We start from the raw sequence: 12,960 nt of genomic DNA on the forward strand, positions 1-12,960 counted from the left end.
TCTGGTATACTCAATGGCTCCACCTAGTGGTCTTATATTTCTAAGTAGCAACCGTACATTCATACATGAATCAGACCGCTCATCCGGGTATTGCAAACCATATTTTGCTTGAATCACTGTGCGATGTCAATGCAAATCAATGCTTCATTTGCATTTATTTATTTAAGTGGCAAGTGTAAATAAGATGCATCTTGAGCAGTCAGACATTTTATTAATTACAAAATAAACACCAATAGAACTTCGAAGCAAACCTGAGGTGGATTTCAGCTGTTCAGCGATTAATTTCTTGTTGTAAAATTACACAATTTCAACACAAATCAGTGCTTCAGGTCCATTTATTTGTTAATTTGGCAAGTAGTCTTGCAATATGCTGGATAAGGAGTCAGACGGTTATTTTCACAGAACTCCGATGCAAACCGGAGGTGGATTTCAGCTGTTCGCATATATTTATTGTCTCGTAATTACATTATTTGAACACAAATCAATATTTTATATCCATGTATTTATTTATTTCATTAGTATCTGTGTAATAAGTGAGATATTGTACAGTCAGCCAATTGATATCTCAAAATAAACCCCTTCAAGGTGATAAAAGACCCCTCTGCTTCACGCCTGATCACCCTTTCGGGGTTTATTGTGTGATAACTACCGGCTGACATTATCCCTTCCTTACTTACCTGTGTAAAGTTATTTACAATGTTACAACTTCGTTGTCATGATGACATAACATCATAAACCCTAAAACGACTGTAAAAACAACTATTAATACATAGTTAGAAATAATAATTCAAAAACGTTTAAATAGAAGAATTTATGTAAATGCCTTAATGAAATTACAAACTTCACATTTCAGCCTTTAAACCCTCCAAAAATGTGCTCACTTCTTTTGTAGTGCCTCATTGTAACCTTTTTTTTGGCTTTTTTTAAATAATAGGAGGAACAAGTCAAAATAAATTTACATTTACATTTATGCATTTGGCAGACACTTTTATCCAAAGCGACTTACAGTGCACTTATTACAGGGACAATCCCCCCGGAGCAACCTGGAGTTAAGGGCCTTGCTCAAGGGCCCAACAGTGGCATCTTGGTGGTGCTGGGGTTTGAACCCCTGACCTTCTGGTCAGTAACCCTGAGCCTCAACCACTGAGCCACCACTGCCTGTTTGAGCCCACCAATTTGAGTGGTAATCAAAATTATGCCAAAAATGCAGTCGATGAGCTTAACTTGCATTGAACCCAGAATATTCCTTTAGGGTGGGTTTTGAGATTCATTACCTCTCATTGTAAGCCATGAATTTTAGAATAGATCTACAACAAACCTAAATAGCACCTTGCAATTACTGATGTCTCAACTTCCAAATTTCTAAGAGTTAATCACCTCAAGAAATCACCATGATCTGGGATTTGTTTCGACTGCAGTTGTTATTGGGGGAGGTTATGACTAGAGATAAAGAAATGAATGCAAGTCTGAGTCCCACAGCAATTAGCATCACTCAAACATCCAACTAGATGCCCCATGCCAAATTGGGTAGTTCTGCTGCAATTTCACTTCCGAGAGCAATTCTCATAGGTACTTTTGAGAAAAGACAGACTGTTTACAAACAGTCAAGGCTTAGTTTGTGGGGGACATCAGTATTCTGCTTGCGCACACACAAACACACGATCTTGCCAAACATGTCAGATTCTTGGGTTCGGCAGTTTGGCAATCTAGTAACATTGTGACATGTTTGACACCAAAAAGGTGTGACTAAGTTTCTTTTGTTAAACGCAAACCTGCTAGTTTTCAATCCCATAAAAATCACTGTTATTTACACAGCAATAAGTGAATTTGACTGGTGCTGCATGTCCTAGATGGCAATTAACAGAACACCTGTAAACATAAATATCCAACCGACCACTGTTCTGCGTGGGATTAAAGGTAAGTATTTAAGGTTGGTGAAATACTGCTGAAGTGTGTTCTCCAGGCAGCTGTGTTTGCCTCAGGCTGCTCTCGGTCAGTCTAATGCTCTCTCATGGTCCCACCAGAGTATTTCCTTACATACTCCACCGGCCAACCGTCCCTTGATCAGACACAGAGCTGACTGCGGCTATTCATTCACCCCCCAGCCTGGCGCACGTGTGTCAGTGTGTGGGGCTCCACGTGTGAGACCTTTACCGTAATTAATATGACATCCCACTGAGAAGAAACCCGATTCTGAAGTGGATCACCACATCCAATCAAGTGCTCCACACCGTGTCATTATTCCTCTACACTCCTTAAACACATAAACAGCTAATTGAAAGATATAAGCTCATTTGTTTAAGATGCTATAAGTGATTTTGTGGACTACCAAGCAATAAAAGTCCCTACTAAAAAAGAATCGGGCTGCAGCCCGCGCATGTTAGCCAATCAGAAAAGTTGGAAAGGCATTGGAGTGTTTGTCAACAACTTCCTACTTCTGAAGTGGTCATTTCGAGTATGTCACATTCAAGTGCTTTGTTGTCAGAAAGAACAGGAAACATGGATGACGCCAGGTTCATTCATACATATTTCTTAAAGGAGCTTTTATTTTGACAGCACAATACATTATTCAGTTAACCGGCTTACGATAATGGAATTTTGGTCAAATAAAAGCTATTTCACAGTGTAAAAATTTACAAAATGCATCAAATGGTTGCTGATATACATAAATGAATATGACAGAAACTGCAAGCGTTAACAGTTATTAAAAATAATTAAAACCTGTCATTCACTACAGAAACCGTACTCTCCTCCGGCATGTTGAAAGTTAACGACTCCTCCAATCTTGCCACCTCCCATGTGTATCATCTAGAACTCTGAGTTTCTAAAAATTTTGGTTTGTGTTCTGCTGAATTTTTGGGTGTACTATCCCTTTAAGGGGTGGGGCCATTCTCATTCTAAACTGCATTGTGTTGGACAAATAGTCCTACATGCCCCTGAGTGCACTATGAGTCATCTTCATTTTTGGTCCATTTTCCTGGAAGAGAATAAATTTACATTTTTAATGGAATATTTCAATTATGTAACTTTTTTTGTATACTTTTTTATAAAAAAAAATAAAAAATATATATATGCAATTTTTTTATTTATATATTAATTTTGACTACACTAGTTTACACATGATTTAAAAGCTACAACTGTCTCATTTCAATTTTTACATTCATAACCCATTTATTTGTTTTCATGCATTTATGGTCAATGCATTTTAATTTTCAAAAATTCAAACACTCTCTGTTGGCTATGTGCATTACACTATGTGTACATCACATGTTCATTCTTATATTTACGTTTTCAATATGTATGTTAAAATATTACGGTTTATTATGTAATCGAATATGTATTGTGTAAAAAAAAAACTACACATGTTGGGGTGACCCAAGCAAATCTGGTGTTTTTTCATATGTCTGACTGGATAAGTAAGCTTATCAATGAGATAAATGCAAGTGTGACTTAAACTCAAATAGTTTGACACATCATTGACTGTTCAGAGAGGCCTACTGTCTACAGCAAAAGCTAAAATTGAAATGGTTTGTGCCACATGCAGGAAAAACACCATTCAATCAAAGCACGTTTTTAATTTGAACAATTCTGGTTTCCTACAATCTGGAACCCACACTTTGAAACCAAAGAAACAGAAAATAAACATGCTTCCCAGGTAAGAAAACATAGCACTCCGTTTTCCCTCTTTGTCTTCCTTGACATCCCACCCACTCGCACACAATAACGTGTACACGTGCAAATGCACACTAATGGCTGTGTGCTCAGTGAGGTGTTGTGTTATGAACCAGACCACGGGACTGTGCGAGTGTACCAAGGTGCTGGGTACTATTCTGGACACTGTGCAGGCCTTAAACAGGCCTTTGGTATTATCACAGCTGTGAGTATGCCAGGGAAATTTGCCTCCAATTCACCTGAATTAGTATCACTGAGCCAGTTTGCTGCACTAGTTCCCCTCAGAACACAGCCTAATGGATTGTTTATTTTAAAGGTTTTGCTTCGAGCAAATAATTCCTTATCTGTCACTGGCTTATTGTCCCACTGGGTCGCCCAAAGGAAGAGAGAGGCAAAAGGGTTGGGGTGAGGTGAGAGGTGGAAAGATAGACAGGCGGATAGACAGACATACCCGCCGCTTCATTCTGTGTGTACTTAACACAAAATCTCGTGAGCTTTGGTCATTGCTCACTACTCTGTTTTGCTCAATTTATATAAACTCACATAGGCATTTCAACAGAGGATATTGGAAAACTCAAATGGGCCTTATGGAAAATGGGCAGAGTGAGGACAGAGTAAGGAAAACGCCCATTAATAAAATGACAAAGCTTAGAGCCTTAAATAATTCATTCAGTTAATTTCTAATCACTAAATGTTATGCTAGCTTTTCTTTTCCCTCATTACAAGATACTGGATATCACGATGTCATACCATTCCTGTAAACAATACCAAACAATGCAATACAGTTCCACATAGTGGGTATTTATGGCAGAAACATTGATTTAGTGATTACAATGAGCTACAAAATAGTATATTTTGAACAGCATCGCAAATGGTCCTTGACATCATAATTGTTGTGCCTAATGGCCTCTGCAGATGTCTGTCAACCTGCAGTCTGCAGTGAAATGGCAAGGAATTTGAGTAGAGTGGCCGTTTTGTTTTCTGCTGATGTTCCTAAAAGCCGTGACCACGCAATGAGGCCCGTAGGACCATTCTGAATCTGTCTGTCCCGCTGCTTCTGTGTCCTATCTGCTACCACTTACTCAAACATGCAACAAATTAGCTTTTAATTGCTGGGATTTTGCTCTGCTTGTAAACAGTTTTGCTTTGACAGTTCATTTATTTTGTTTGATTGCTGCCATCTATTTATAGTTTTGCCTTGCATATGCATTCCTTGAGTCATCTATATGTTGCATGAAGACAAAAAAAAGCAAGAATCACTATTGACTGGTGGGGGAGTGTTTATTTATTCATAAACCCCAAAATTGTTCTTCATCCATGCTTGGCAAAGCAGATGGCATTCTCTAAGGAGTGCACTGGTCTCGCTGACAAATGAAGTGATGGAGCGTAATTACACTACAAACCTGGGCTCTCTTTCAGAACTCCTAATTCAGCATTCCGTTTATAGCTATCCCAATAAACAAATACAATGGGAAAAAAAAAAAAAAACAACTACCACTTTCCGAAGACTTTCTTCACAAAGCATTGCAACATGTAGACTCAATAAGTATTTGTTCTGTTAAACAGCTTTGTTATTATAACTATATTAATATGCAGTACATGTAAATATCAAGTGTCAGCATAATTTCTATTAGGTACTATATAATTTTAACAATGTATGTGCATTTTGCTCTCTCAAAGCACTAATGACAAGGAGACTTACTAGGGGAAACCGGGGCTAGTTGTCACACTTTGTACAATTCCTTTGTAGACAAAGTCAATTTCTGCATAGCCTCATAACATAAAGTCTTAGCTACAATAAACAAACAAAAAAAAAAAAACTGTTATTGCTCAGGAAAAAGATACAGTTCACTGAACATATTTTGACCCTTTGTGACTAACTTGCATCAATAGCGGGGCAAGTTGTCACAATGCACTGAAAAAATTACTAGTAAGATTAAGTTTTGGCACACAGATTTTCCCAGTACATTTAAATGGTATAAAATGAAGTAAAATCTACTACTTAACTTCATGATATAATATTGATTGAAGTTAGGAATTGAACTTAAACATTTCAGTTATTATAGTTACAGTACTGCACTGCAACAGCCTATTTAAGGATTATAAGCAATATTTAATAAGTAAAAAATAAAAATTATGAGGTACAAAACGATTCATGAAACAATAAAAATGGAAAAAGGTAACACGAAAATATCAAAACGTTGTTGTAAAACACATGTGACAACATGCCCCGGTCTGACTTTTATGCTCACATTTACACATTTGGGTAAAATGTGCCTAGTATAGTTGACCCTTGCCTGAATGTAAAAAAGAAAAAAAAAAAAACTGGATAAAGAGAATTCACAAAAATATATAGATATTATGTATTAATGCTTTGGCAATATTGTATGTAAACACAATCATGCCAATAAAGTACTTTTAAATTGAAATTGAAATTATATTCTACTAATGTAAGAGAATTTGTATCGATGTCTTTGAAACCAACATACAAACCTCTGCTAGAGAATACACACACTACATCTTATCGTTACAAAGAAATAGTCCCTGTGACAACATGCCCCGGTGCCACCCTGCAATGTTAAAAGCGCAGTTTCCAGCGAACAGTCGGTGTATCGAGTGTACTGCATGTCCGTGTCAGCAGATTCAGCATCTGTTTACTCGTCACTAGAGGGCAGATGTTCCGCGGATCTACAGGTGTTGTTGTCGCCGCCACTTATCATCGAGTGTTTGACCACCGCAGACGGTAATTAGCGGCTCAGCCTTTCACGTTTGGTGCGATAACATCGGCCGGTGACAATGCGCCCTTATCCATCTTCCCGCCATCAGCGTTCACGGTCCAATTCCGTTGCACAAACGCCCGCGGATGTTTTCCTGATTAAAGCGGCAGATAGTTGGTGCGTGTGGGCGGGATGAGCGCGGCGCTCTGGGAGTCTGGTCAAGTGCAAACTACCTCTAATGCCTCGGGGTAAGTGTTGAAATGATATTTACGCTGTAAAACAGAAAGGATTTGTATTCAAGGGCTGTAGTCTCAATAGAAGGGTTTGCTGTTCAGGTGAACGGAAACCAAATAATTTGTTTTGAAAATGTTGCCAGTGTCATTTAAGGATTTTAAAACGCAACAATTTTCTTCCGAAGTAGGCCTAATCAAATACTTTTTTACTCCAGTGAATATTTCTCAGAGTAGGTTTATTTTAGTTAGCCCATTTCTGTACGGGCACATGACTTAAAGTATTGGCTATAAAAAAGCTATTGCACATTTTTACTGTTATTTCCCCCAATAAAAGTAACATATATATATATATATATATATATATATAAAAACATCAAACCATTACTTTGGTGAATGGAAATTGTAATTGATTAATTACAATGAAATGACAACATTTAAAAAAAAAAAAAAAAAAAACTTTGACATTTGTGACATGGAGAGAAAAAAAAACCTTGTCCTGAGAAAATCTGCATTCATTATAATTCCCTGAATGTATGCCTGTGTGGTTTTGATTGTGTTTACTTGTTTACCCAATAACTATTATAAAACTAAGATGATATTTACATTTTAGTTTGAAGAATATAATTCGCAAGTAAATATTTTAATTTAAGACAGATAAATGAGGTGTTTCTACTCCATAAAATGTACCCTCAAAATAATTTTACTGGATTAATTTATTTCATTAGAAATGAGTCTTGACAAGTGACAAGTCTACACTTTTAGGCTGGATGCCAGTGTATGCAAATATCAGCATCATTTAAATTGTGTTCATCTAAACAATGTTATTTATTTCTAATTATTGCTGAATTACAATGTCATTATATGTTCCCTTTACTCCTACTCTAACAGTTTTTTTAGTGGTATTATTATTATTTTACACTGAATAACAGAGTTTTGCAAGACTAGCTCTTATTTAAATTTAATGATGTGCCTTCCTTAAAAATCAAACAGATCTTCTCCAGGGATCCCAAGACAGTCATGGAAAACCTGAAATATCAGGGCATTTTATAATTGTGATTTCTAAGCCTAGAAAAGTCATGTAGATGTAATAAAATAGTATATGTAAATATTCCTGGTTATGATCTGCATGGGAGCCCAGAAAGCTGAATCCTCCATTGAGCTGCTTTAAAATCTCAGGACATTATTGGTCTTTTTGTAGACATTGGTACACTAATAAGTATAATGATTTAAATATATTTTAAGTTCTATATTATTCATTTAATATATTCTAATTATTAGCATAGAAATGGAAATATTACCTTGGAATCTCTATAAAATGATCTTAAAAAGACTTATGCATTACTCATGAACTACTGGAAAAGCATGAAAATTCATTGGTCAAAAAGTGGAGAAAACATGTTTAATTCTGTCACTCCTAAATCAAGCGATTAACATCATTTTTTATTTTTTTTTTACAACCAAATAGTCTATTAGACCCAACCGATATAGCCTGTATTTAATATTTAACCAAATACACTGAACCAAAGCTGTAATGAAAGAAAAGTGTGTTTTTAATGTGATTATGTTGCCTTTGTCCATTATTCTGAAAGGTGGCACATTCCTTAGTGTGTCAAAACACCTGAGCAGACACAGGACGCTAAACCAGCTGCTGTTTCCGATAGCCCTCCAATTTTGTTTAAAGAAAAAAACTCAACAATTATTTACTCTTCAAAATGTCAAAGGCCAGGCTTCAGAGTTTGGAGAATGGGCACCTTGCCTCTGTTGCTTGTTCCAAGGTGAGAATTTGACATGAGTGATTTTTGCCATACACCACTTTGGTGTAAGGCTAGCTCTGACCTGGGCAAGGGCTCACTATTAGTGGCAAAATCAGGTATGATGAGTTCCAGTATACTTATAGACAAGTGACTGAATGCACACACTGCTAGGCTGAATTTTGGCCAATGCAAACCAGTTATTGCCCTGATTTTTCCCAGAGATGCCCAAGTATAATTTTTGCACAATGTTTCATATGAAGATACTGTGCATATTTGTTTATAATTTATTTTTATTTTAAAGTGTATTTTTTTATGTAAAGGTGATATACAGCAAATTTAGTGATCGGTGGGCAAATATCTATATAGATATAGATATAGAATTACTATATAGAAATTCCCATAAAACCTTTGCAAAGATTAAGATAATAAGGGGTTTTGACCACCGGTCATGGCAGCATGAATTTAACACCATGCACATGACACATTATCCAGCAAAAACCCTTCCTAAGGTTGTCTACTTGCATGCCAGTTGTTTTTAAAATGTCTATAGTCGCCCAAACATTGTTTACAAATGGAAGAAGACTGGTAGAGCCCTTAGCAACTTTATTTGCACCTAGAAATAGTTCTTCCAGAAATGTTAATTCTCTCATCATTTACTCAACCTCATACCATCCCAGATGTGTATGATGCTCTTTCATCTGCTGAACACATATTAAGATTTTTATTGCCCCCTACAATGCAAGTGAATGGGTTCCAAAAATTTGAAGCCCCAAAAATCACATAAGTAAACGTAAAAGCAATCCATGTCTTCAGAAGCTGTATGATAGGTGTGGGTGAGAAACAGGTCAATATTTAAGTCCTTTTATGAGCAGGGAGAAGAAATTACTATAATTTCTTCTCCCTGCTCAATCAATCTCAACTTTAACTTTCACTTTCTACTTGTGTTTTTGGTGATTCACATTCTTCATGCATATCGCCCCCTACAGGGCAGGTAGAAGAATTTCTAGCAAAAAAGGACTTAATTATCGATCTGGTTTTCACCCACAGATATCATATCACTTCTGAAGATATGGATTAAAACACTGGAGTTGTATGGTTAACTTTTATGATGCCTTTATGTGATTTTCGGAGTGTCCAGATTTTTGGCACCCATTCACTTGCATTGTATGGTCCTACAGTGCTGAAATATTCTTCTAAAAATCATAATTTTTGTTCTGCAGAAGAAAGAAAGTCATACACATCTGGGATGGCATGAGAGTGAGTAAATGATGAGAGAATTTTCCTTTTTGGGTGAAATATCCTTTTAAGTGGGTTAACTCTATTTAAAAATATATAGTGATGGTAGTTTGGATAAGTACATTTAATTTTGTATTAATAGTTTTTTTTATCTTGAGGGTTTCATCCAGTATTGTTGCAATTACAATTAAAAAAAAATCCACTGGAACTACAATTTGATCTCCAAAATGTGATCTCTCCAGCAGTATTACATTGCTCTTAAAATAGATGCCTGTCTTCTTGTCAGAACTTCAAAACTCATCTGAAACTGAATGTGTGTCAGACCTCTGATAATTATTTAGATATGCCGCATACTTGTGGCAAGCAGGCTGAAATGCTTCCTTTAAAGTGTTCCACTTTAAACGGACCAAAATTGAGGACAGAATAATCCTTGTCAGTTGTAGTGGTCTGCCTCACATCAGACTGAAAAGGCTTTAATACGACTGTGCCACATTCATTTCTATAACATAAACTAACTCGATTCATTCTCCCATGGCCCGAAAGCGCAACTTAAATGAATTTAACTGAGGCATTACAGCCGGCAGGCATGTGACCACATAATTTCTCCCTAAAATGCCCCACACTTCCTCTGTGTGTTATCATTATGCTTCACAATGAGACACATGAAAGCCTCGGACATTCTGAGGCCGAAACGCTCAACTCAAGAGCTGTTTGCATTGATTGGCCCTTTTTTAAATGAGGCCATGGTCTATATCAGTGCTTTTGACGACATAACTAGTCTGTTAATATTCAAAGGAAATACTGGGGGTCAGGGAGCCCACAGTCGTTTGACCCCTGGGGTTCAGGGGGCAGAGAGCCGAGGGGTGGCACATGGCAGAGGGGGAGCCTTAATGATTTAGATATCTGTTACACACTAGGCAGAAAGCCAATCTCCTCTTCTAAACCATCTACCCAGAGAGTCGAGTGGCTGTCCGCTAAATAATAAACCAACTTTCTAGCGAGCAGGTATATATATACATACAGTATATCTAAACACAGTGTGTGACTTGCATGTGGCTCTTGCAAGAATTTAGGTAACTGGGCATTTACCTGCTAGACCGACCTTAGTTTGAAGCGCGAGACCGCTTTGGTGGCTTTTCATGCCTGTAAAGACTGATTATAGCTTGGGCCAATAGCATTCGAGTGCACGTTGAGAAGGAGCATATCATTGGTTTGACCCACTGAAAGAATACGCCCTTCACTGAACCAGACCAATCGGTTACTTAAGTCTGAATGAGATCAGACGTCTCGTTCATGAACTAACTGAATATACTGGTATACTCGTTCGCGAACAAAATGAATGAATCACTCTTTTCGTGTACGAGGATCTGAACGAGAGGAGTCATGTCATTCTTCAGTTCAGCATGTGAGTCATTTACATTCAACAAGGAGAGAGAGGTAAAATGCATGAGTTTGTAGGTATGCATATAATCCCCAAATTGTGGTGGTGGTGTAGTGGTCTAAACCACATAACTGGTAAACTGGTAATCAGAAGGTCACTGGTTCGATCCCCACAGCCATTACCATTGTGTCCTTGAGCGAGACACTTAACTCCAGGTTGCTCCAGGGGGATTGTCCCTGTAATAAGTGCACTGTAAGTCGCTTTGGATAAAAGCGTCTGCCAAATGCATAAATGTAAATTATGAATGTGTAGAATGACTGAAGACCATCCAGTTAAATATTACATGAATTACGAATGGAAATGTGCTTTGGTGAACACTGTAAGATATTTGGTCTTTTCCTGAACTTTTACTCTCTTGATAATAGTGAAGCCCAATATTTGACAAAATATCAGAAAAGTTAGACCTGCTTCCTTGTCATTTTTGGCGAAAACGGTTATGGTAAGTATCTTCATGCATTTGTAGACTTGCAAATATTGTGTTGCTTAGTCCTGCTTTTAAAGACTGACCATAGCGCAAGCCAATAGCTTCTGAGTGTGGGCTGTGAAAAGCATATTATTGGTTTGACCCACTGGGCAAATACGCCCCTTCACTGGACTACAAGTCGGTCATTTGTATGGTCAGTCTGAAAGAGACGACGTCTCATTCGTGAACGAACTGAATGTACTGGTACTGTACTGAGGAGGAGGCAAGACATTTGTTAAATTCGTAAATCTCGTTTAACAAGAAATTATAAATAAAAGTGGGTGATAACCACACTAGGGGCGGCTGTGGCTCGGGTGGTAGAGTGGGTTGTCCACTAATCGCAGGGTTGGTGGTTTGATTTCTGGCCCACATGACTCCACATGCTGAAGTGTCCTTGGGCAAGACACTGAACCCCAAGTTACTCCCAATGGTAGGCTAGCGCCTTGCATGGCAGCTCTGCCTTCATTGGTGTGTGAATGGGTGAATGAGATGAGGTGTAAAGCGCTTAGAATACCACTAAGGTTAAAAAGGCGCTATATAAGTACAGACCATTTACACATTTCATGACATAAGGAAGTTTTTGAAACTCATAATTAATTTGGAGGCTAGTATTTTCGGCTTTTTTTGTATAGCTTGATAAAAACTGTGCTCAGCAGTTCAGTATGATATGCTTTGTTGTCATATGTGGGGTAATGCTTATGATGCTTAAAGACTGCACTGCTGAAGTCACTTAGTAGAATTGTAAACATGCAAATTTTAATAAAGGATAGTTCGGGTCGTGAATGACTCTGTGCTTCAGTCATTTGGTGCCATATATTGGCGCAAAGGCATAATTTGCATTATTTGTATTGAATGCAGAATATTCCTTTAAAGATAAAGTTTGCCCAAAAATAACATTTCTATCATCATTTATCTACCTCGTGTTTTTTCAAATCCATATGACTTTCTTTCTTCTGTGGATAAAAAGGATGATGCTAGGCAGAATATTAGCCTCACCCACCATTCAGTTTCAATGGTGACAGGCTAACATTCTGCCTAACATCTCCTTTTGTGTTCCACGGAAGAATGAAAGTCATCTGGGTTTGCAATGGCATAATAGTGAGGTGGCAGCAATTTTATTTTCTGTGGGTTATTTGAATTACCCTCACCAAAATGTCCTCGCAAATGACGGATAATGAAAGACCACCATCAGCGTGTGATGTGTGGTATGATCACTTTTTATTTTCCCCTTCCACGGGGACATACTTGGTATACTGTAGTGGGTGGTGAAGGTAATTTCAAATATTATGGAAGATTATAGAGTCTTTCAAACATGTTTGTTTATTTGCCTAGTGCTCAGAGCACCTTTGCACTTAACTTCTGACAATGATGGCAGTCACAGAAGCCTCTCTCTTCAGTGGGATTATGTGAGTATTTGCTACAGTTCGCCTGAAACCGGCCCTTT

At 37.6% G+C, this 12,960-nt stretch overlaps 1 long non-coding RNA gene across 1 annotated transcript in view; it reads left to right on the forward strand.

Moving 5' to 3' along the window:
• The first annotated feature begins 6,305 nt into the window (after positions 1-6,305).
• LOC127632739 (uncharacterized) overlaps positions 6,306-12,960 on the forward strand; it is a 45,693-nt gene continuing 39,038 nt past the window's right edge. The window contains exon 1 of the long non-coding RNA XR_007969132.1: positions 6,306-6,637. This is a non-coding gene — a long non-coding RNA (uncharacterized LOC127632739). The remainder of the gene's footprint in view (positions 6,638-12,960) is intronic.

The sequence above is a fragment of the Xyrauchen texanus genome, chromosome 39 (genome assembly GCF_025860055.1).
Source record: "Xyrauchen texanus isolate HMW12.3.18 chromosome 39, RBS_HiC_50CHRs, whole genome shotgun sequence".
In the NCBI taxonomy this organism is placed as follows: Eukaryota; Metazoa; Chordata; class Actinopteri; order Cypriniformes; family Catostomidae; genus Xyrauchen; species Xyrauchen texanus.